Genomic DNA, 24,445 nt, shown 5'->3' on the forward strand with positions numbered 1-24,445 from the left:
GATAACAGAAGTTAAGTAACACGGAAACACAGGCAGAGGGATGACGTAGATTCATGCATCACGTACACACAAACTCAGACGGGGAGACAGTACAAGTATTATATACAAAGACCCAAGACAAACATAAAACAGTTATTGGCCATAATTATCTTTTTCTGTATGCTGCGCATACTTATTGTTCTGAGTTCTTTTTACCTGTTTCTTGTCTTTTTATTCGTTGGCTGCCTTTTTCTGGTGGCTTTGATTGTACGCACTTACGCCTTTGGCAACTGGTCATGAACTAACCTAGTCGGGCTAATGTTCACAGAGGTTTTTTTTTTTTTTTTTTTTCGAGTCACTTTAGCAAGTACGTTTCCAGGCTGAGACAAACCATTGGTGTCAATTGGAGAGCAATGGGGCAGCTTTTAGTTATATGCCTATAAGGATGCGGAAAAGGAGGTAGGAGGTTTTCAAATATTGGCAATATCCCTAGTCCTCTCGGCGGAGGATACTCGTGTAACCCTTACCTCGAAATACCCTAAACTTTTCCCTACTTGGCTAAACGTAAGAATGCTTGATCACGTGTGTACATTATTCTTTTTGCTTTATTCGGGGTTTGTCGTGGTTAATTTAGAGCTAGACTGGGTTTCCCGTCTTAGCGTTGTTTGATCTATGAGGACTCGAACATGTCGCTGAAATCGGCCTGGCGAAATCTGTGCCATCGGGCATAATCGAACGTGGTGGTTCTATCTGGCCTGTCCATGTCGGTCTGATTCATCTTTGTCTCGCGCCTTTTCCCTTTCTGCCGGCCTGTTATTCCTGTCGGCCCTCTGCTCCTACTCTCGTTCAGTAGAGTCGGACATTGGGCTTTCCAGTGCCCGGCATATTTACAAAAAGCACATTGGTTTTGCCCTAAGTCTGGTCGCCCTGTGTGCAGTGTCGGGGGATTACTTTCGGGTCGTTGTGTCCTGGGGTTGTCCTGTCGATATATTCCTTTACCTACTCTGTCCTCGTCTCTTTTCTTTCGTTGCATTGCTTCTTTGCGCCACATACCGAGACTGTCGAGCATAATAGGCGTTGTCTTATTATTACGAAGGGCTATTTCTAACGTTTCTATTTTATCAAGATCGAAGGATCCTATCAGTGGCCACTGTTTCTCTTGATTTTCTTTGGTATACCTGTGCCACAGTTTACTATAGGCTATGGTAACTAATCCATAGTTTATGAACATGTCTTTATTAGGGGTGCCTTCCAGCGGAGCTAGATGATCCACCTCTAATAAACGGTCCGGGCTGAACCAACTATCGACCAGTGGGGAGAAGACAGACATGACGGCTCGCGAAGAGGACAAAAAGTCAGCACTGCCTATCTTATCACTGCGTGCAAAGACTAGACAGAATATTTCTATTCTACGTTGTTTGCAGGCAGTGAATACCTCATGAACCAATATCAAAACAATAAATAAACGACCAGTGGGAAGAATAAGTAGATCCGCAAAGGTCTGCGTCCTCTACCCTTTCACTATCTGCAAAGGGGAACCTGTTCTTTCCTGTTTGTAGACAGAGAATCTCCAGAAAACAATCCGCGAACAGTAGCTCGGGGTCAAAAAAACAGTTAATCAGTGTGGGAGAGGGAATCTCCCGAAAACAATTCGTGAATAAATAATCAATCAGTGGGGGAGAAAGATAGGCACGCTGGCTGCGTTACTTATCCTTCACTGTTTGCAAAGAGAAAGAGCCTACTGTTTCTCCGTTTGCAGACAGTGAATCTCCAAATAGGTCAACAAAGAGTAATACTAGTATTTTCTGAACAATTAAACAACTATTTCGCAATTCGTCGTGTCTACACGACCTTACCCGGACCGTATGGACAGTTTCTTATCTTCCGAATCCAGCGCCCGATCGTCCTCCTTTCCTCGTATTCCTCGCGGCACTCCTGATGGTTCCCAGTCAGGACCGTAGATCACTCGAGAGAGGTCTGTTCGGAGCCAGTGAAGTTCGGATGATCGGCTGCCAGACGAGGGTCTATTGGGCAAGAGCTCTCCCGATCGTTGCAGTCGTTCACTCTGTCGTCAGGACCTCTCCCACTGGATCCACGAGTCACTGATGGGCCCCACGCTTGGGACGCCAATTGTTAAAACTAAGGTCAATGGACAATCAATATTTGCCCGGCGGTATCGCCTCTTTAACCCACAAAATATTAACCAATGAAGAGGCAGGTGCTGGAGACTGGAAGGCAGGAAACAAGGTTTATTCTCTCCGGAGGAGAACACATCAGTTCAGACAGCCAGTATCGTCACGAGGTGCTCTAACCGCATCTCTGAGGCCTGGCCTCTTATACACAGTTAAATGAATTTTATTGCAGGTAACACAGTCTTGTAATGCTTTGAAGTATGAAAGGACATCCTCTGAATCTCCCCTACAGGCCCGTTCCCACACACATTTACAGTTGAAGTCCCCACCCCGGTCACAACAGGTGATGATTATCGCGCAGCTGGACATTCCGCCGATTCACGGAATGTGGGGGTTTGATCGGATCTCATAGGGTGGGGGCTTTGATCAACTCGGGGGTCCTTTGATGAGGGAAGCTTTCTACTGTACGGGGAGGGGCAATAAACAGTATCGGCAGAGCTAGGTGTCGGCCTGGGAAAGAGGAAGACAAACGGGCACACAGGAAAAAGGGGGGGGGGGTTGGTATCAAAGGGCCTGGGACCATGAAAAGGAATGAAGGGAGGTGTCGCGCTGGGAACAGGATGGGGTTCTGAGGCAGAGCTGCGTTGAAGGGGGGTTTATGACCCAAGGCATGCGAGTGTGGGGGTTGTCAGCGTGCGGGCTTTGCGAGGGCGAAGGGCTATGCTGGGGGCCAGTGGCGTGCAGAGGGTGGTTCTGATCGAGGCACCTAAAATGGCGGGTGCACACGACAAAAAGTGTGGCATCCGGGGAAAAAGGCAAGATGGCGCAGATAATGTTTACCAAACCGTACTAATTTTCCACAGCGGGCTATCTTCCGGATTTTCCGGAGCTGAAAAAAACAAGAGGAGACTACAGCTTTAACCTGGGGCTTCATCGTGAGGTCATCACTGATGATGACTCCCAGACTTTTCGCTGAGTTAACAGGACTGTGGGGAGAGCCCAGGCTCGCCGGCCAGAAGAAGGATTTCCATGGGTTGGCGGCACTCCCGACAAGAACCAGTTCGGTCTTGTCGGGGTTGAGCTAAAGATGGTTAGTCCCCATCCAGTCGCTAATGTGGCAAAGAGTAGACTGAAAAGTGGAGATGGACTCCACCGAGCCGTCAATATTAAAGATCAGTTGAATGTCATCGGCGTAATTAAACGCGGTGACATGGTTGCCACGTAGAGACCGGATAAGAGGGGTAATGTATAAATTAAAAAGGAGTGGGGATAAGGAGGAACCCTGCGGGACGCCACAAGTAAGGCTTACTCTATCAGCAGAGAACTGAGAGAGCCGGACCGCCTGGTGGCGGTTGGACAAAAAGGAGCAGACCCAGTCCAGAGCAGTGCCCCGGATGCCAGCCTCCCTGACACGGTCGATCAGGATGTTATGGTCGACCGTGTCAAAGGCGGCCGACAGGTCCAGGAGCACTAAGACCTGGCTGATGTTAGAGTCCGCTCCTCTCCGCAGTTCCTCCATAACTGAAAGAATAACTGATTCTGTGGAATGGGCGGGTCTAAAACCGGCCTGTTGGGGGTCAAGGTATTGAGAGTGCTCAATGAAAGAGCTTGAAATCACTTGGAGAACCGAACACTCAAGTGATTACGACCCGATGATGACACTATCCACCTGACCACTCGAGCGGAGAAAACATATACAGCACACTGTTAGTGTGGTTGAAGGTCTCTATTACAACATATGTGAGATACTGGTTCTTCGCCACTAGTGATTAATTCCCCTATGATTATTAGCTCTATTCTACACCACCACGTCTCCTGTGCTTTACTTCTCCATGACTCCTTTGGCTGAAGCCCCCTGCCTCATCTCTTCTGCCCCCAGGATACTTATCTATCTCGCCATATGAGTCATCGGTGCCCTCCCCATTCACAACCCTACTGCCCTGTGCACCTTTAAATATGGGGTTGCTAGATGCCAGAGAGAGCAGAGTTTCAAACTCTCTGGCACCAGACAATCTCCTAGACCGATGCGCGTCGCTGCTGGATATTCTCCCAGGTCACAGATTGAGATTTGGCAGAGAGTCCAAGAGTGACATACTAAAGATCGAGTGGTATTTTTTATACCAGATGCATTTTCTGCCTGCTGCATAAAAACTGTACATTTTGGGGGTTGGGCTGCAAATGTGCTCTATTCACTGCAAAACTTGCCAACCCAGACTGCAAAACCCTGGGAGATCTGTACAAAGGACGGTGCAACTATTGAGTGTTATATTATTAGTATTGTTGTACGAAGCACTTCATTTGGATTTACATTTTGTAATGAGTGGACAATATGTCTGTTTTGTAAAGGTGTATATAACTATACCATTTATTATTTGTTTAAATTAAATTGTGTTTTTAAAAGAATGCATTTCAGGGGAAGGGGAAATAATGATAGGGCATGAGGTGTAGCTGACATTTTTGGTTGACTGTACCCCAAAATGAAAAGCAATTAATTTCACTCAGGTTAACCTTTTACAGTCTATTTATATTTTATTCATTTTGAGATTCTGTGTGATATTTCTTAGTATTTTGTGGATTGCTTAAGCAATTAAACTGAAAATCATTATGAAGGTTGCTCTGTTATGCTGAACAAGGGGTTTAGCAGAACGCAATGACGATGAAATCCTCAATGTTGTGACTCTCTCAGGTTCAGAGGCCACTGGTTCTGTGCTAAGCTTTACGTTTCTGCTCACGTAGTAAAAGCAGAGTACAGTGACTATGTAGTGTGAGGGCCTGGTCTGGACCATCTGTCTCAATGTTTGAAACTGCTCTCTCAGTGAAGATCACACATGGTTCAGTGACTAACTTCCCTGCAGGAAAGGCTGGTGCTGAGCCTCAGAGCTAACTAGTCTTGCACAGCCAGCACATCGTGCCCCCCACTCATAGGCTGTATCTAAGTATTTTTTTATTTAACTATACAGGATTGTGCAAATGCTCTAGGAAAGTACTTTCTTGAAGATGTGTTTACAGTGTAATACCGTGGTGCCTCAATTGTTTACAGTGCAATCATGCAATCATGTTTGAAAGGAAAAGATGGTTACTGATCCTCCATTGTGGGTGCATTGTAGCATGTCTAAGCCCTTTTTAGGTCTTGTAGAGGCGTGGGCGGAGCAGCGAAGCTGCTGCCACACCCTGCCACACCCTGCGAGATATTGTAAGAAAAAGGGTACTGTAAGCCCCGCCCCTCCTTTTCATTGGGTAGCTTCAGCGTTTAGGGTAAACGCTGGCTTCCCATTGAAAAGGAGGATTTTTAGTTGCCACCCTGTCCGCTTTTTAGAACATCTCTCCGGACAAGGTAGCCTGCTTTCCTTTTGTCATGAAACCTGTGTGGACAGATCAAGCGCCTCTGTTTATGAGGAGAGAGCCGATGCGGTGAGATCACCGCCTGCCCCTCCTCCTTCCCCGCCCACCCGAGCTTTGCTGCCTCCCGGGCTCGGTACACTGCTTCTTCTCCATTCCTTCAGCTGTGAACACTCTGCCCTTCGCATGCTCTTCCATGCACCCCCTCCCTCCCCCAGTGGAAGCTGGGGCTGTCTGAGTGCTGTCAGCCAGAGGCTGCGGCGCATTCCTTCTAGCTTCTGCTGTAAACTTAAGAATGGGTCATTGCTAACGGAGCACGCTCCTGGGGGAGTAGAGCAACACATGTCTGTGCTGAACATTTCTTTGTGTTTTTCCATGCATTTCCCTTCTGAAGCCACGCGCATAGATGAGAACTTGAAACTGTCCCCTACTTGGGAGGTTTTAATATAGCGCTTACTACCCCGGACGCTACTTGTACCATCCTTGTGTGCATTGCAACCATTGCAGAGGGGTTTTCACTTTCACTCAGGTGTCCTTGGCTGAATCAGAAGAAGCCTAAAGTGCAGAGCACGCCTCTCTTCTGTTGTGCAGAACTTTGGTCTGTTTCGAAATGTTCAGAGTTCTAATCCCTTTGTTGTATAGGATTTTAGGACCCTAGTGTAATTTTCCCGATTCATGCCGTTATATAGGTATAAATCACCCTATCCTTATATAGGCATAGAAATCATAACCATATTTAGACATAGCTCATGCAGTCCAAATACGGCATGGCTACTTCCACAAGTTCTGAAAATCCACAACGATTTCTTGGAAAACTCGCCATCAGCAGTCAGGGACTTCCCCTTGCTTGAATATTGATTTGTCCAAGAACTCATGGAGTTTTCAAAGAACTGAGACTCTTTGATGACGTTATTATGTCCAACCTTACGTCAAACCTTCAAGGTATAAATATGCCCTCACTTGCCCTAGCAAACACACGGTGGTTTGGATCAGTTCGACTATCTACTTGACCGACGCATCTCGCTGCAGCAAGTGCCGGAGGAAGCCGAAACTACCCAGAAAGGGTTAAACCTCTCTATGAATTAACCAAACCTGATTTCAAATCAACTAATTGGACTCAAAAACACACAGAAATTTTGCGTTCAGTGCGACGAGAAATATTTCAGCAACAAAACATTTACAGACACGCGTCAACGTACGCAACCTTGTAATCCAATCATCCCAGGGAGATGCAGATTCACATACCTAACCTTTAACAAAGGTGAAAAGGTACCAATATCTTACAAATCACACTTGTACACCCAAGCTCAAATGAAATTCACTCCAACAGAAAGAATTCTGACAGCGGTTCAAACTGCAGTAGCAAAAGAGAGAGCACTCGCGCAGGGTAAACGCATAATGGTCGTTAAGCCTGTACCTGCCTTAGAGGCAGTGACAAAAGTGAGCATTCCAAATGCAAAAGCTTTACATCCGAGATGGATACAATGGGTTAACTCTCTTGCTGCAACAGATGTTGAATACGTTTTTGACCCCTACTTGAAAACACAAGAATTTCTACAGTATGAACAAGAATGTCCTCTGCCCATTGAGATTCTGCCTCTAGAACATTACGGATGTATAATATATCCAGACGGATCAGCACAGCCCGCAATTGGGGGCAAACAAGCTTATAGTGCTGCGTGCGCAATTATTAATGGTCGCTGGCACAATGGTAAATTCAGACCTATGGTCACAAAAATTCAATCTCTAGGAGACTGTACAGCTCAGCGAGCTGAACTACAGGCTTTCAAGATGGCGCTTGAAAATACCGATCGCGAATTCCCCACACTCATAGTGTGCGATTCGTATTACTGTGTTCAGTCTTACAATGAATACTTGCAGAACTGGGTTCACGACAGTTTCAAAGATGAAAAAGGTGGCACAATCAAGCATAAATTGCTTTGGGAACAAGTAGTTCAATTACAAAAAGAACTACAAAAGACTCACGTGATCCATACACTGAGTCATCAGCGTGATGGCGTTCACGTTGCAGGGAATACATTGGCTGATGAAGCCGCGAAGGCAGCTGTGCAAACCGCTTCCGTAGCTGCAATCACTCGTTCAAAAACAAAAATAGAGAGCAAAATAATGCAAGCTGTAACTGTTTTAATGAAAGACAGTGGTAAATACATTTCCAAAAGGCTTTCCACTCAAGTACTCATATATAACTAATGCAAATAATGTTCCATTTGCTCGAATCCCTGGAGTGGGGGATAGAGTAATTCCAAACATGGAACACAGATTAGGACTAATTTTAGCAGCACATGAAGGACTCGCCTCTGCCCACGCAGATGATTCCGCCACAGTGTCATTATTAAAACAAAGATACTGGTGGCCTGCATGAGGAAACAGACCAGAAACTATGTTTTGGAATGTGAAATCTGCCAGAAAATGAAAGTTTCAACTGTGAAACGCCCGGCGCAGACACCACTTTTAATTTCATATAAGCTACTGTAAGCTCCTACCTCTAGTGCTAGTGCCTGATTTGTTTTAAACTTGCCCTTCATGTTTTTTTTTCCGTTTTCTGTGTGCTTGAGGGAATTTGGGGGGGAGCGCTTGGAAGGGAATTTGGGAAGGAGTGCCTGAATTTTTGATGTTATTTTTTTCGGCGGCTCTCTGAGGGCTAATAATAATACTGTATTTACCTTGTGCTGTTGTGTTCCTGCTTGGGGCCATGCTGCCGGTTTGAATTCCATTCACTACATTGAATCGCGTATTCAGTACTCCAGCTCGGTACTTAGGTCCCTGCGAAGCCCATGCTGTGCCATCGATCCCACGTCTTCCGCTGACCCGGTGAGTACTCAGGCTTGCCCAGATTGTGGCTTTCTTCCTACCATTCACCTGTGGTCGGAGGCTCGGGCCATCAATTCTCGCCTTCCGGCCAGCTTTAAAGCTTGCCTCATTAACTTCAGATCTCTCAAACAGCATCATACTGACATTTCCGATTTGATCTTGGACTCGGATCTTGATCTCCTATTTCTTACAGAGAGCTGGTTGGATGCATTTTCCAACCCTATAGTTACTCTGGCCACCCCCCCCTGGGTATAAAATACATCGGTTTGACCGCCCATTGGGGAGAGGGGGTGGTGTTGCCATTTTATACAGAGAATGCTGGATCCTCAAGGGGGAAGTACCCACTAATTGGGTGGGTTGTGAGGCTTTGGATTTTAGCCTGCAATTGTCACCCCATTTCACCTTGGGTGGCTCTTTACTCTATCGCCCACCAGGTCCTGTGGGTGCCTTTTTGGACTCTTGTGGTGACACCATAGCAGAGAGAGTCCTAACGTTTTCTAACTTTCTTTTGTTGGGCGACCTTAATCTACATCTGGACTCGGCAGAGTCGTCGGACGCCGCTGATTTCCGGGATATTCTCCAGTTAGCCATGCTCTCCCAGTGGGTGAGGGCTCCAATCCATAAGGGGGGCCATACACTGGACCTTATCTGTTCCAACTTTCCGGTTTTGGTCCAAAATCCTCTCCCGGTTACATGGTCTGACCACTTTCCAGTATTTTTTTATGGACGGCCTTGCATGGTCACCATCCACCACCCCACCACCGCGCCCCGATGGTCAGAAAGATTGACACGGTGCTTTTGAGTGCTAAGTTGGTGGCTTCGCGCCTGACACTTGGGAGCACCCTTCCGGAGAACGTTACTATGTTTTCGAATTGAATTAGTGACGCTGTCATGGGCCTTCCGGCCTCTGGCTCCCATAAGTTGGGGAGAGAAACTCCCTCCAAGCCTTGGTTCACCGCAGAGTTGAGGGATCTCAAACACTCATGTAAGGTCTTGGAGAGAATTTGGAGGGCCAGCGGCTATTGTCCTATGGCCAAACAGGCTCTTAGGGACAAACAGAAACTGTACTATTCAGCCATCTCCGTGGCAAAAAGTACCTATTTTGCCGCGCGCATTGATAGGGCTAACAATAATGCGAAGGAAATCTTTGCCATTGTGCAGAGTTTTGTGGCGCCTCGTGCACAGGAGATAGTGGCCACGCCCTCAGTCATCTGGGCAAATACTCTGTCCAATCACTTCAGGGAGAAAATCAGGGATATCCAAAACTCTTTTCCAAAAAACCTGAAGCCTCCCAGGCCCCAGCGGGGGCTTAGTGTGGCGAAGGACCCAGATCACTCCTTCTCGGCCTTTTGCCCCATTGATCTCTTGGCCTCTCGCAAAATCCTCGGGCGCTGAAATCTGGTTCCCCCAACGATCCTTGCGCAGCTCGGCTGCTGGCTGACCTAGCCGATACGGTTAATATGGAAGTTAACACTCTGATCAACCAGTCGCTTCGCGAGGCACACGTTCCGCTCGCTTGGAAGGAGGCCCTCTTGCTTCCATTACTTAAGAAGCCCACCCTTGACCCCTCGCTTCCCGGTAATTACAGACCCATCTCGCTTTTGCCTAGTTTGGCCAAGGTCTGCAGCTTACCAACTATGTGACGATGTCGGGCGCGCTACACCCTGCGCAATCGGGGTTCCGGGCCGCCCACAGCACAGAGTCGGCACTGTTGGAGGTGGCTGAGGCTATCAGGGACTGTTTGGATGCCGGCGGGAGAGCAGCTCTGGTGATGCTGGATCTCTCGGCGGCATTCCATACGGTTCCCCACTCCCTCCTCCTTGATCGACTTACTGACATCGGCATTGCGGGCATGGCGTGGAGCTGGCTGCAATCCTTTTTGGAGGATAGGTCACAGCAAGTCTGGCTCCCTCCGTTTGCCTCGTCTCTCTCCCCTCTCTCCACTGGTGTCCCGCAGGGCTCCTCCCTTAGCCCCCTTTTGTTTAACATCTTTGTTACTCCCCTGGTTTATCTGGCGGAGTCACTGGGGGCTAGGGTGATGGCCTATGCGGATGACACATAGTTACTGTTTACCTGGAGAAGGGGTGAGGACTCGGTCAAACGGCTCAGCGCTGTCTCCCCGCGGTGTTCCGCTGGTTGGCCAATGCACAACTTAAGTGCAATGAGGAGAAGTCCGAGGTGCTCCTGTTTGGAACTTTCCCTGCGGGCTTCCGAACCAGACTGTGGCCCACGGACTTCCCACCTCCCCAATCAGATAAGGGCCTTGCAAAAAACTTGGGTGTCTGGTTCGAGGAAAATTAGAATTTAGCGACACATGTCAAAAAACTTACAGGGACCTGTTTTGGCATACTTAAAACCCTGCGCAAATTCCTCCCTCTTCTGCCGGTTGAGGCTAAAGAAACTGTAGTCGGGGCATTGATCCTCTCCCGGCTGGATTACTCCAACGCGCTTTTAGTGGGATGTCCAGGCTATCTGATAAAAAAACTGCAGGTAGTTCAAAATGCGGCTGCGCGTCTCCTTCGGGGTCTCTCCCCTAGGCAGAGCGTGCGGGCCCTTCTCCGCCACCTTCATTGGCTCCCAGTTGAGGCCCGTTTGAAATTTAAAATGCTGGTTATTGTCCATCGGGCCTTGTATGGATTGGGCCCACTATATCTACAGAAGCGCTTTTCTTTCTATATTCCTCCCAGGACTTTGCGGTCCTCGGACCAACTTCTTATTCAGAACCCGCGCTTTTCACGCCAGAGGCTAGGGGGCTGCTCTTTCACCCGTAAGGCTGGTCTAGCCGTGAATGAGCTTCCTCTTGCTCTCAGGAGGATTGCAGATCCCGCTGTCTTCAAAAAGAACCTAAAAACACTACTATTCTGAGCCCATTTTTCTTAGAGGCTCTTCTTGTTCAGCTGGAGGTGGGGGCTTAGGGTAGCAGCGCCAGGATACTCTGAGTAGCTGAGCGCTTTAGAAATGTAGTACAACATAACATAACATAACATACTAGCATGCCTTTACCTGGACCACTGTGGTCCCTTACAAAGGGATGGCAACTATAAATATATCATGGTCGCAGTGGATTCCAGCTCACAATTCATTTGGATGAGGCCTCAGCGCTCGGCTGACGCCCGAACTGTTATAAAAGATTTGCAAGTCTTTATCGGCACATACGCAATCGGCACGCTTGTCACGAACCATGCTGGGAGTGCCGCAAGAACACCGAGGAGACAAACCACACTGCTTTCACGAAGACTATAGGCAGTGAACTACAGCTCCCATGAGGCTGTGGTCGCATGCCGCCTCCTACGTCATGACGCACGTTGATGCCTGCATATCACTTCCTGGTTCCTGGATCGGGTGCCGCTAATTCGATATACCGACCCTGGACCTCCGAACCGGAGACTGGTAGGGGTGCCTTGCACCAAACCTTTGTTGCCTGAAATCTTGTTTGTTTGGGGCTCTGCCTAATTCCCCGAGCGGAAGCCAGTTCTAAACTGCCCCGTTTGACGAGTCGTCAATCGACTCTTGCGGGGTTGTTGCCTGTGCCTCTGGTGAGCTGTTATCACCGGAAGGATCTTATTTCGCCATTCCTAGGTTATCTGAACAGTGGTGTTTTCCTAGCGATCGTAACCCCGTTGGATGAGCATATGCTCTTGCGGGGTTACATACTAATCACCTTGTTGCGGGGCTATTTGGAATATCGCTATATCCTTGTTATAGTAGGACTACAGCGCGGCTGCGCTTGGGTCCTTCTCTTGACACCTGATTAACTTTATTGCGAGTTCACCTTTTGGTTCCTGGATTGTATGAGGATTAATACATCCAGGAAAGTTTTATTACATGGCTGCTTCTATCATTCACTGTTGTATCAATAACATGAGAAGCCAGTAATCGAGAGTGTCTGTCCTCTGTTAATTGCCACTAAGAGTCTCTAGGTAGGTTACACAACATTCTTAAACTGCCAGTCATAGGATGAGGCTACCACTTGTGAAATAATAATTATTCTTCTACCTATAGATCAATATAAAGACAGTGGCGTATCTCAGAATATTCTACCTCGGAACAGGACTCAGTTATTTTCCTTTACAGGTATACTAGGAAAGGGGTTAAAGCACTAGTATTCTAATGGATCTATGTTTGTTTTATATGTCTATATAAAAGATACAAGAGGTGATATTTATATCTGTGTGCTTCTCTTTTCAGATCTCCCTCCCTGCTGACCCCTTCCTTTCCTTCCCTCGCCTGATCACTCTATTGAGTCTGTGGAATTGATCAGACCGTAGAGCTATCAGGAGGTGGATCCCATTGAGCATCGTACGTCCCCAAGGATTCGCAGACCTGACAACGCTACATTCTGAGACTCAGTCGTGTACGCATAAACTATGCTGATACATCCCCACATAAGGCACTCTTAGTGAAACAAAGTTTTCAATTTGTAAATCCAATGCGTTTATTATTGGTTCAATAAAGTTCTAGTTCAAATCAGGTATGATATTCACTTCATATCAAAGCAATCCTTGGATTTTTTGAGGAACGAACAAATCAGTAACTCCAATGCATTTCGGGCGGAGCCCTTTTTCAAGGAGTTCTGTAGAGAAGAAGAGATAAGGTAGGGGTAAGATGAGGAAGCTGAAAAACGCGGTAATTGTGTGAAAAAACGGGGGTGGTATGCATAACAAAGGTAGTGAAAAGTAAAACGTGGGCTGTCCAGAGGTCGTTTATTGTGAAGTTAACGTGCCGATCAATAAGTGATAAAAAAAGAACTAGATGCTGTGGACTAATTAATGGCTAAACCGGTGCTCTCACCAGAGAGTGCGTGATGTTAGAAAAACGAAAAACAATAAAACGGCAACTAGGCGCTTAAGGTTAACATTAACAATCAAAACGAGTGCAAAGACTTACTTCAGAGTACAAAGTAACGCTTCGCGTCACCAACAGGTTCAGGGGCATTCGAAGGAACGCTGCAAAGAGAGTGTCGGCCATGCCGTGTTATGAGGAGAAAGGTGCGGACATCAAGAAAGGACTCGAAGGTGGGCTGGAGTATGGTTGAGTAAGCGCCATGTTTGCATGGTGTGATGTGCTGCAAATAAACGAGTGGAGTGTAATGAGGGACAGTGGCTATATAAATTATGAGAAAGTAAGAAAAAGAGAGATAAAGAAGGAAACTGGAAAAAATATAAAAAGGTGAAAAATGTAAAAGGGTGATGGGGAAGTCGACCCTCGGAGTGAATAAAAAAGTGACAGAACATTGGTGATGGGCGTGTATAGAACCAGCTCACATATAGAGGAACAATGTAACATGAAATACAGTAAAATTACAAAAAACAGCTATATTCAAGACGATCATTAAGACCGAAAGGTTTATAGGTTTGCAAACGGTATATCCATTCCAGTTCTCTTTTGAGGAGATGTTTGTTGTTGTCAACTCCTTCTCTTTTGTTGACAGTCTCAAGGATGATGAATTGTAATTGTGCAATGGAATGGCGAGCTTCTGAAAAATGTTGCGCAATGTTGGATTTCGCATTTATGAGACGAATGTTTGATTTGTGCTCATTCAAACGGACTTTCATTTTTCTCTCGGTTTTGCCCACATATAGTTTCCCACATGGGCATTTAAGAGCATAGATAAGATTACTAGAATCGCACGTGGCATTCACATGAAGTTTGATGTTATGGCCTTTCATGGGATGGCAGATGGATTTACCCTTAATGACGGAGTTACAATGACTACAATTGAAGCATGGTTGTGTCCCTTTATATCGTTCTGTTGGACAACTTGAACTGGACAGTATCTCCTTGATGTTTTTACATCTAGTGTGTGCGAACATGGGTGGCAATTTGAACATGTCTTCAAAATCTGGTTCGATTTGAAGAATCGGCCAATGTTTGAGTATTATTTTCTTGTAGATCTTGCTGGCTGTAGAATATTTGGAAACCAGAGTGGTACGTTGTTGTTCAGTGGGTGGTTTCTTTTTGAGTGAGTCTTGTCTGGAGATAAGTGCCACACGAGATTGTGCCTCAGTTAAAATGTTGGTGGGATAACTTCTGTCTGAAAATCGATTCTTCATCTCATCCATACGAGCCTGCATGATATCTTGATCTGAGACAATACGTTTAACCCTTAAAAGTTGAGAAAAGGGCAAGTGTTTCTTTAAAGATTCATGGTGATGGCTGTGGTAGTGGAGGGTATTGTTGCGATCAGTGCTCTTTCTATAGAGATCAGTCATGAACCCATTTGGGGTAATTTTGATGAGAACATCCAAAAATGCAATTTCAGACTCGCTGATGTGCCAAGTGAGTTGGATTCGATCATCCTTGGAGTTGAGCTGATGCAGGAATAGTTCTAAAGATTCTTTGGTGTCGGTCCAGATGAAAAACAGATCATCAATATATCTGACGTACATTTTTATCTTGGTTAGTTGGTTGGAATCACTGTATATATGAGTTCTTTCAAAATTCTCCATGTACAGGTTGGCGTATGACGGGGCAGCACAATTTCCCATCGCCATTCCCGAAAGCTGCAAAAACCACTCATCCTTAACCTGAAAGTAACTATGGTATAAGGTATACACCATTAATTCCAATAGGAAAGCTTGCATTGTAGCATCAATGTCGCTGTTGAGTAAAGCGGCTTCAAAGGCTTCAATCCCACCCTGATGGGGGATGGATGTGTATAGAGAAGCGACGTCGGCAGTGCACAAAAGATAATGGTGATGATCCTCTACTTGAATTTCAGCCAACTTGGTTAAGAATTCCGTAGTGTCCCTGATGTAACTGGAAGCTCTGGTGACAATGGGTTGCACGTATCGGTCGATAAGTTTACCTGACGATTCATGTATTGAACCTTTGGTTGACACAATGGGCCGAAATGGTGGATTGTTAAGATCTTTGTGTATCTTAGGACTCATGTGAATACTGGGGCTCCTCGGGTATTGAGGTAATAGAAAGTTCTTGGTGCGTTCTTGAATCACACCATCACGGAGGGCTCTCATGACGATGTCTTGAAGTGTGTTAAGAAATTCCCTGGTTGGGTTCCCCTCAAGCTGTAGATACAAGCTGGTATCACGTATGTGTTCTTCTAACCGATGGGTGTACATAGAGGTATCTAAGATCACAAGGGCTCCTCCTTTGTCGGCTTTGATGCACTTGATTGTATTGTTATTGGCCAAAGACTTAAGGACATCACGGTCTTTGATGGTGAGATTTTGACGTCGACTCTGTTTCTGGAAATTGATTTTTTGTAAGTCTTTACGGACTAGTGTTTCAAATAGGTCAATTGATTTGTGACTCACAGGAGCCATGAAGGTACTTGACGGTCTCAAGCCTTTAAGTTCATCCGGTTTATTGATGCTGGTAGGAGGTGAAATTTTATCAAAAAAATGTCGTAACCTCAGCTTTCTTGTGAGTTTAAAGGTGCTCACCTCAAGTTCTAATAAATTGGTGTGGGACGTAGGAATGAACGATGTGCCTTTTTCTAATACACTCATTTGCTGTGGAGTGATAGTTGTGTTGGAAATGTTAATAACTAGATGTTCTTTTTTGGTTTGGGATCTTTCGTGATGGTTTTGCTCCTGGTGGTTGGAGCGGAAGATTCTTTTTCTTTTGTGCTGGCTCCTCCTGAGTCTTCGGCGTTGTCCGTACCTTCCTCTAAAAAATGAACCGCAGAAGCCGCTGATGTGCTTGCAGTTTCGTGAGATGGTTTAGAGGATATGTTAGTACGAGGTGGACGAGTGGAAGTGTCGCTGCCAGAAGATGACGTGTCGGTTTGTGTGTTGGTTGGTCGATTGCGTCGACGCTGGGCATATATGTCAGCCCATGAGTAGACCTCATCAAGCTTGTAGTCAAGCGTATCCCTACGAAATTTCCTGACTTTGCGTTCGGTAATTTCTTTCTGATGTTTGTCTAAGGTGATTTTCAGGTCTTCCAAAGTAGTGGTGAGTTCCTCAGGAGTGAGCATTTCTTTAAGGTCTTTGTCAATTTCTTTAATTTCTGATTCCAATTCTTTGAGAATGTCGGAGAGCTCTTCAACAATTAACAGAATGAGATCCAGGCTGCATTTGTTCAATATTCTTTCCCATTTTTCCTTAAAGGATTTAGAATTCTTACATAGAGAGGGTTTTAAAGCGATACGCAAACCGCGAGGGATTCTGAGTGCCCTGTGATATTTAAGTAAAGTGCTCGCATGGAGCTTCTGATTGATGTGTCTTTTGGATAGGTATAGAAGTTGTCTGATACATTGTTCTCGATTGCGGCTGGTAGAAGTAGGAGTGAGATCTTCTTCAATTAGAGAGTAGATGCGTTGACGTTCCTCTTCATCATACGCTAAAGTTTGTGCTCGAGCTTCCGTGCTCCTGCTGATATCTTCAAATTGCATGATGAAGCGTGCAAATCACTCGGGCGGAAAAAATGAACAATCGATGTGGTGATGAGTGATGCACTGCGAATGGTGTAAACCAGTTGAAAGTGGGCTTGACAGTTTGTAGGTGCACTGGTGGGTTGTGTTTCCGTCAAAAACACAATACAAAATGAGACTCAGTCGTGTACGCATAAACTATGCTGATACATCCCCACATAAGGCACTCTTAGTGAAACAAAGTTTTCAATTTGTAAATCCAATGCGTTTATTATTGGTTCAATAAAGTTCTAGTTCAAATCAGGTATGATATTCACTTCATATCAAAGCAATCCTTGGATTTTTAAATGAGGAACGAACAAATCAGTAACTCCAATGCATTTCGGGCGGAGCCCTTTTTCAAGGAGTTCTGTAGAGAAGAAGAGATAAGGTAGGGGTAAGATGAGGAAGCTGAAAAACGCGGTAATTGTGTGAAAAAACGGGGGTGGTATGCATAACAAAGGTAGTGAAAAGTAAAACGTGGGCTGTCCAGAGGTCGTTTATTGTGAAGTTAACGTGCCGATCAATAAGTGATAAAAAAAAGAACTAGATGCTGTGGACTAATTAATGGCTAAACCGGTGCTCTCACCAGAGAGTGCGTGATGTTAGAAAAACGAAAAACAATAAAACGGCAACTAGGCGCTTAAGGTTAACATTAACAATCAAAACGAGTGCAAAGACTTACTTCAGAGTACAAAGTAACGCTTCGCGTCACCAACAGGTTCAGGGGCATTCGAAGGAACGCTGCAAAGAGAGTGTCGGCCATGCCGTGTTATGAGGAGAAAGGTGCGGACATCAAGAAAGGACTCGAAGGTGGGCTGGAGTATGGTTGAGTAAGCGCCATGTTTGCATGGTGTGATGTGCTGCAAATAAACGAGTGGAGTGTAATGAGGGACAGTGGCTATATAAATTATGAGAAAGTAAGAAAAAGAGAGATAAAGAAGGAAACTGGAAAAAATATAAAAAGGTGAAAAATGTAAAAGGGTGATGGGGAAGTCGACCCTCAGAGTGAATACAAAAGTGACAGAACATTGGTGATGGGCGTGTATAGAACCAGCTCACATATAGAGGAACAATGTAACATGAAATACAGTAAAATTACAAAAAACAGCTATATTCAAGACGATCAACCATACTCCAGCCCACCTTCGAGTCCTTTCTTGATGTCCGCACCTTTCTCCTCATAACACGGCAAGGCCGACACTCTCTTTGCAGCGTTCCTTCGAATGCCCCTGAACCTGTTGGTGCCGCGAAGCATTACTTTGTACTCTGAAGTAAGTCTTTGCACTCGTTTTGATTGTTAATGTTAACCTTAAGCGCCTAGTTGCCGTTTTATTGTTTTTCGTTTTTCTAACATCACGCACTCTCTGGTGAGAGCACCGGTTTAGCCATTAATTAGTCCACAGCATCTAGTTCTTTTTTTATCACTTATTGATCGGCACGTTAACTTCACAATAAACGACCTCTGGACAGCCCACGTTTTACTTTTTACTACCTTTGTTATGCATACCACCCCCGTTTTTTCACACAATTACCGCGTTTTTCAGCTTCCTCATCTTACCCCTACCTTATCTCTTCTTCTCTACAGAACTCCTTGAAAAAGGGCTCCGCCCGAAATGCATTGGAGTTACTGATTTGTTCGTTCCTCATTTAAAAATCCAAGGATTGCTTTGATATGAAGTGAATATCATACCTGATTTGAACTAGAACTTTATTGAACCAATAATAAACGCATTGGATTTACAAATTGAAAACTTTGTTTCACTAAGAGTGCCTTATGTGGGGATGTATCAGCATAGTTTATGCGTACACGACTGAGTCTCATTTTGTATTGTGTTTTTGACGGAAACACAACCCACCAGTGCACCTACAAACTGTCAAGCCCACTTTCAACTGGTTTACACCATTCGCAGTGCATCACTCATCACCACATCGATTGTTCATTTTTTCCGCCCGAGTGATTTGCACGCTTCATCATGCAATTTGAAGATATCAGCAGGAGCACGGAAGCTCGAGCACAAACTTTAGCGTATGATGAAGAGGAACGTCAACGCATCTACTCTCTAATTGAAGAAGATCTCACTCCTACTTCTACCAGCCGCAATCGAGAACAATGTATCAGACAACTTCTATACCTATCCAAAAGACACATCAATCAGAAGCTCCATGCGAGCACTTTACTTAAATATCACAGGGCACTCAGAATCCCTCGCGGTTTGCGTATCGCTTTAAAACCCTCTCTATGTAAGAATTCTAAATCCTTTAAGGAAAAATGGGAAAGAATATTGAACAAATGCAGCCTGGATCTCATTCTGTTAATTGTTGAAGAGCTCTCCGACATTCTCAAAGAATTGGAATCAGAAATTAAAGAAATTGACAAAGACCTTAAAGAAATGCTCACTCCTGAGGAACTCACCACTACTTTGGAAGACCTGAAAATCACCTTAGACAAACATCAGAAAGAAATTACCGAACGCAAAGTCAGGAAATTTCGTAGGGATACGCTTGACTACAAGCTTGATGAGGTCTTCTCATGGGCTGACATATATGCCCAGCGTCGACGCAATCGACCAACCAACACACAAACCGACACGTCATCTTCTGGCAGCGACACTTCCACTCGTCCACCTCGTACTAACATATCCTCTAAACCATCTCACGAAACTGCAAGCACATCAGCGGCTTCTGCGGTTCATTTTTTAGAGGAAGGTACGGACAACGCCGAAGACTCAGGAGGAGCCAGCACAAAAGAAAAAGAATCTTCCGCTCCAACCACCAGGAGCAAAACCATCACGAAAGATCCCAAACCAAAAAAGAACATCTAGTTATTAACATTTCCAACACAACTATCACTCCACAGCAAATGAGTGTATTAGAAAAAGGCACATCGTTCATTCCTACGTCCCACACCAATTTATTAGAACTTGAGGTGAGCACCTTTAAACTCACAAGAAAGCTGAGGTTACGACATTTTTTTGATAAAATTTCACCTCCTACCAGCATCAATAAACCGGATGAACTTAAAGGCTTGAGACCGTCAAGTACCTTCATGGCTCCTGTGAGTCACAAATCAATTGACCTATTTGAAACACTAGTCCGTAAAGACTTACAAAAAATCAATTTCCAGAAACAGAGTCGACGTCAAAATCTCACCATCAAAGACCGTGATGTCCTTAAGTCTTTGGCCAATAACAATACAATCAAGTGCATCAAAGCCGACAAAGGAGGAGCCCTTGTGATCTTAGATACCTCTATGTACACCCATCGGTTAGAAGAACACATACGTGATACCAGCTTGTATCTACAGCTTGAGGGGAACCCAACCAGGGAATTTCTTAACACACTTCAAGACATCGTCATGAGAGCCCTCCGTGATGGTGTGATTCAAGAACGCACCAAGAACTTTCTATTACCTCAATACCCGAGGAGCCCCAGTATTCACATGAGTCCTAAGATACACAAAGATCTTAACAATCCATCATTTCGGCCCATTGTGTCAACCAAAGGTTCAATACATGAATCGTCAGGTAAACTTATCGACCGATACGTGCAACCCATTGTCACCAGAGCTTCCAGTTACATCAGGGACACTACGGAATTCTTAACCAAATTGGCTGAAATTCAAGTAGAGGATCATCACCATTATCTTTTGTGCACTGCCGACGTCGCTTCTCTATACACATCCATCCCCCATCAGGGTGGGATTGAAGCCTTTGAAGCCGCTTTACTTAACAGCGACATTGATGCTACAATGCAAGCTTTCCTATTGGAATTAATGGTGTATACCTTATACCATAGTTACTTTCAGGTTAAGGATGAGTGGTTTTTGCAGCTTTCGGGAATGGCGATGGGAAATTGTGCTGCCCCGTCATACGCCAACCTGTACATGGAGAATTTTGAAAGAACTCATATATACAGTGATTCCAACCAACTAACCAAGATAAAAATGTACGTCAGATATATTGACGATCTGTTTTTCATCTGGACCGACACCAAAGAATCTTTAGAACTATTCCTGCATCAGCTCAACTCCAAGGATGATCGAATCCAACTCACTTGGCACATCAGCGAGTCTGAAATTGCATTTTTGGATGTTCTCATCAAAATTACCCCAAATGGGTTCATGACTGATCTCTATAGAAAGAGCACTGATCGCAACAATACCCTCCACTACCACAGCCATCACCATGAATCTTTAAAGAAACACTTGCCCTTTTCTCAACTTTTAAGGGTTAAACGTATTGTCTCAGATCAAGATATCATGCAGGCTCGTATGGATGAGATGAAGAATCGATTTTCAGACAGAAGTTATCCCACCAACATTTTAACTGAGTCACAATCTCGTGTGGCACTTATCTCCAGACAAGACTCACTCAAAAAGAAACCACCCACTGAACAACAACGTACCACTCTGGTTTCCAAATATTCTACAGCCAGCAAGATCTACAAGAAAATAATACTCAAACATTGGCCGATTCTTCAAATCGAACCAGATTTTGAAGACATGTTCAAATTGCCACCCTTGTTCGCACACACTAGATGTAAAAACATCAAGGAGATACTGTCCAGTTCAAGTTGTCCAACAGAACGATATAAAGGGACACAACCATGCTTCAATTGTAGTCATTGTAACTCCGTCATTAAGGGTAAATCCATCTGCCATCCCATGAAAGGCCATAACATCAAACTTCATGTGAATGCCACGTGCGATTCTAGTAATCTTATCTATGCTCTTAAATGCCCATGTGGGAAACTATATGTGGGCAAAACCGAGAGAAAAATGAAAGTCTGTTTGAATGAGCACAAATCAAACATTCGTCTCATAAATGCGAAATCCAACATTGCGCAACATTTTTCAGAAGCTCGCCATTCCATTGCACAATTACAATTCATCATCCTTGAGACTGTCAACAAAAGAGAAGGAGTTGACAACAACAAACATCTCCTCAAAAGAGAACTGGAATGGATATACCGTTTGCAAACCTATAAACCTTTCGGTCTTAATGATCGTCTTGAATATAGCTGTTTTTTGTAATTTTACTGTATTTCATGTTACATTGTTCCTCTATATGTGAGCTGGTTCTATACACGCCCATCACCAATGTTCTGTCACTTTTTTATTCACTCCGAGGGTCGACTTCCCCATCACCCTTTTACATTTTTCACCTTTTTATATTTTTTCCAGTTTCCTTCTTTATCTCTCTTTTTCTTACTTTCTCATAATTTATATAGCCACTGTCCCTCATTACACTCCACTCGTTTATTTGCAGCACCTCACACCATGCAAACATGGCGCTTACTCAACCATACTCCAGCCCACCTTCGAGTCCTTTCTTGATGTCCGCACCTTTCTCCTCATAACACGGCATGGCCGACACTCTCTTTGCAGCGTTCCTTCGAATGCCCCTGAACCTGTTGGTGACGCGAAGCGTTACTTTGTACTCTGAAGTAAGTCTTTGCACTCGTTTTGATTGTTAATGTTAACCTTAAGCGCCTAGTTGCCGTTTTATTGTTTTTCGTTTTTCTAACATCACGCACTCTCTGGTGAGAGCACCGGTTTAGCCATTAATTAGTCCACAGCATCTAGTTCTTTTTTTATCACTTATTGATCGGCACGTTAACTTCACAATAAACGACCTCTGGACAGCCCACGTTTTACTTTTCACTACCTTTGTTATGCATACCACCCCCGTTTTTTCACACAATTACCGCGTTTTTCAGCTTCCTCATCTTACCCCTACCTTATCTCGTCTTCTCTACAGAACTCCTTGAAAAAGGGCGCCGCCCGAAATGCATTGGAGTTACTGATTTGTTCGTTCCTCATTTAAAAATCCAAGGATTGCTTTGATATGAAGTGAATATCATACCTGATTTGAACTAGAACTTTATTGAACCAATAATAAACGCATTGGATTTACAAATTGAAAACTTTGTTTCACTAAGAGTGCCTTATGTGGGGATGTATCAGCATAGTTTATGCGTACACGACTGAGTCTCATTTTGTATTGTGTTTTTGACGGAAACACAACCCACCAGTGCACCTACAAACTGTCAAGCCCACTTTCAACTGGTTTACACCATTCGCAGTGCATCACTCATCTCCACAACGCTACATTCTGACCAGGGTCCTGCGCTTAGCTCTCGCGCTTACAAAGAAGCCATGGCCAGCTTGGGCGTTGCATTGCGGTACTCAAGTCCATTCCATCCTGAGGGAAATGCAGTAGTGGAAAGAAAAAAAACCGAGACATAAAGCAATCTATAACAGTTAGGGAATTAGGTTTGAGTGACGGGTGGGTTAAACATCTAATAATTGTTCAACGTAGTCTTAACAATCTGCCAAGAAATTCTCTGGGTGGAATCACTCCATACGAAATACTTTTTGGTACTAGAATGCCTATCCAGGATCTTGATCGTCACACTTCAGTGGTAGAACAAAAACCCTTTGATATCAAAAACCGTTTGTTGTTTTGCAGGACTTAAATGAAACACGAAGAAGTCTGAGCAACACAATACAGAAACCAACGACCACTGAAGAAAAACCACCTGGCCCAGCAAGACCTATCTGGATTCCAAAGATTGGGGATCTAGTCAGGGAAAAGATCGCGGTTAAGAAGGAATTTGGGCCTTCTTACAGAAAACCAGTACCTGTCTTAGCAATCCAACAGAACTCTTTCATCAACTTGAAAATACAAATCTGGTTTCACCCTGGGTTGAATTTTGGATTGTGTTAGGTCTACTTTTTCTCCTACTTTGGCTCATTCTTGTTTTAGTTTGGGAAAACTGATAGATGGAAAATATAGTAAAATGGACACAGCAAGTAAGAACATCAACTTGCTCCTGAAACCTCACAAATCATCTCATCGTGAGCAAAGAGACCTGTCATCAGTGAAAATCACAGCCGTTCCTATACCTGGTGGTATAGCACGGGACACAACTGATTATGACATTTATGGCCCGGTGGAGCTGTTGAAGATTCTACACCAATTTAAGGTTTCTTTGAGTGATTTTGTTTCACCCAGTACATTTTCTGATGATTGGGACTTGGAGACTGTTAATAACATAATGGCAGACTTAGAAAGTCAACAAAATTTGAAAAACATGAATACTTAGAAGGTTCATCAGACTATGAACAAATGTATTGTTTTAATAACTTTGGTCACCATTATTTGCACAAATCTGCAAATCCTAGAAATGTTTTAACTTATAATCAATGGGAACATTGTCCAACGCCACCAAAGGGTAGCTCTAAAACATTTTATGCAAAATTTCCATACTTTTCAGGTTTCAATACCACAAATCCAGAAATTTTTTTCTTTAGAAATGTTAATAAGACAGGAATGAAAAGTATGATGACTAATACTAAACAAATGTATCCTGCAGCCTTTTATGCTCCATTGTCCACATTAGGTTTTGACTTTTGGAAAGACAACATTGAGACAAAAACTGTCGGGGCACAAAAGACTGGCAGGTGCAAGGTTTTGAAGCCTTATTCAGAGCCTGCATCATCCCAGAACAAATGATGTTTTTAAATGACACTGTTCAACAGACATCTTGTCTTGGCCTTGCTAAGATAAAAGATTTAAACAAACCGTCCATACCTAAACCCACACCGGATAGTAATTGAACTACAGATGAGGAGGTAGACGTAAACTATATTGTACAACAGAACAGAACTAATCCTGATTGGAAAAAATGGTTAATCTGGTCCACAGACACGAATAACTGTCAAGATAGATTCCTGAACAAGACACAAGGGTTTACAGTAACAAGGCCAGATCCAAGATAT

The 24,445-nt window shown here is 44.4% G+C and overlaps 1 protein-coding gene across 1 annotated transcript in view; it reads right to left on the reverse strand.

Moving 5' to 3' along the window:
* RECQL5 (RecQ like helicase 5) overlaps window positions 1-24,445 on the reverse strand; it is a 912,465-nt gene that overhangs the window by 863,825 nt on the left and 24,195 nt on the right. The gene's annotated exons all lie outside the window — the stretch shown is intronic.

The sequence above is a fragment of the Lissotriton helveticus genome, chromosome 7 (genome assembly GCF_964261635.1).
Source record: "Lissotriton helveticus chromosome 7, aLisHel1.1, whole genome shotgun sequence".
NCBI classification, from domain to species: domain Eukaryota; kingdom Metazoa; phylum Chordata; class Amphibia; order Caudata; family Salamandridae; genus Lissotriton; species Lissotriton helveticus.